Raw genomic sequence first — 1,750 nt, 5'->3', positions numbered from 1 at the left:
TCCCAAGTTTCTGTAAATGTTCATGAAAATTATTAAAAAATTATTAAAATAAAATTTTAAAAAAGATATATCCTGTAAAATAGTACATAGTGATATTACAACTTAAAGAAAGTAAAATCTTTAAGCTTAGGAAATAGATTAGAGAACAGATTCAAATGACATGGTGGTGCATTTAAATTAGTTGGTCTATGGGTGACTTATCTTCTACTTTATAAATTTTCTTTAATGGTGCTGAAGAAAGACTGTTTTAAAAGGTTCAACCTTTCATAACATGTGAATAATTACCTTTTAAAATACTTGTAAAATGTGTTTTTTTTAAATGTGCTTCCAAAATTTGTATTCATTGTGTTTCACACTATTCCTCATTCACATTGTTTCATACATTCATTCTCATACATTATGTTTTATAAAATAAATCACTATTAGACCTTGCCCATCATTACATTGTCTTTTCACCTGGATTCTTCCTATTTTCTTTTTCCCCCACCCTCACCCACTAAACTGTGAAATCCTGTGATTTTACCCCTACCTATCCACACACCTCCACTACTGCCCCTTCCTTTACATACATTTACCAGTTATCCTCCAAAATGAATGCAATAAACTTACAGACGTAGAATATATAATCACTTAAAGATTTCAAATTTCCCCAGATTTCCAGAGACTTCAGCCTTTTTTGTTGATCAAATTTGAGTCTTATAATTTTTATAGAAAATTAGTAATATTCTAAGTAATAGGATTTAATAATATTTAGACTTTTTTTCCATTTCCAACTAAGTATTTTCTGTAAAGGTGTTACTTTAAGTTCATTCTTGACCTAACATAAAATAATAATTTGGTCATTCATTAAACATAAAGTGATAATGACAAAATTAATGAGTATGAAAGTGGGATGATTTTGTCCCAAATATTTTTATCACAGATTGAAATATCATCACTAAACATAAACATTATAGTTTAATAGCATTCTTACTGGATAGATTATTTCCCTAAGTGACTTTTATCTTTAAAACATATTGTATGTCTTGCAAGAGGTCAAAGCCTGGCTCCTAATTGGATACTTACAGCTAAGAAATCTATGTAACATTAAGCAAATATTTTATGCCTGAAAGGGAGAAAGATAAATACAACAAATTTTTTCCTAGTGACTAGTTTATCCTTTGTTAGGGCAGAAATTTAATGTCATAAAGTTGTTTATAATATTTTTGTCAGTAGTTAAATCTTTTCCATTTTTATTTGTGATATTGTTTACTTTCAGTTTCTTACATTTCATTATTTTAGTTTGTTAAAAATTTATATTGGTTATTTCTGTAATGGGAAGTGTCTTTCATCTGTTCCTTTAGATAACATAGTTGTTCTGAAGCTGAGGAAAAAGGATTGGTCATCCACTTCTAAAATAACAGTTCTTTGGAAACTCTATGCACAATAAAGTTAGAGTAGCAGACATGACACTGGAGGCTGAACCCTTGTATTGGTAAATACAATTGAAGAGGAACAGTTGTAAGCAGACACTAATGATTGGAACATGGAATGTGAGAAGCATGAATGTAGGAAAATTGGATATTGTTAAGAAATAAATGGAACACATCAATATTAACATACCAGTATTAGAGAAATGAGATGGGTTGGCATGGGACATTTTGGACCAGATAGTCATATGATCTATGACTATGACAGATTTAGTCTATGACAGAGATGAAAAGGTAACAAAAACCAGGGTCACTTTAATAGTTAAAAAATAATTTCTAGA

General features: G+C 29.4%; 1 protein-coding gene across 1 annotated transcript in view; it reads right to left on the bottom strand.

Annotated features, from left to right (window-relative positions):
- The window catches only part of LOC102862055 (ephrin type-A receptor 6-like), a 1,552,036-nt gene that overhangs the window by 387,068 nt on the left and 1,163,218 nt on the right, over nt 1–1,750 (bottom strand).

The sequence above is a fragment of the Elephantulus edwardii genome, unplaced genomic scaffold (genome assembly GCF_000299155.1).
Source record: "Elephantulus edwardii isolate Elephantulus edwardi_28Jun2011 unplaced genomic scaffold, EleEdw1.0 scaffold00136, whole genome shotgun sequence".
NCBI classification, from domain to species: domain Eukaryota; kingdom Metazoa; phylum Chordata; class Mammalia; order Macroscelidea; family Macroscelididae; genus Elephantulus; species Elephantulus edwardii.
This window is presented reverse-complemented; position numbering and strand designations above follow the sequence as displayed.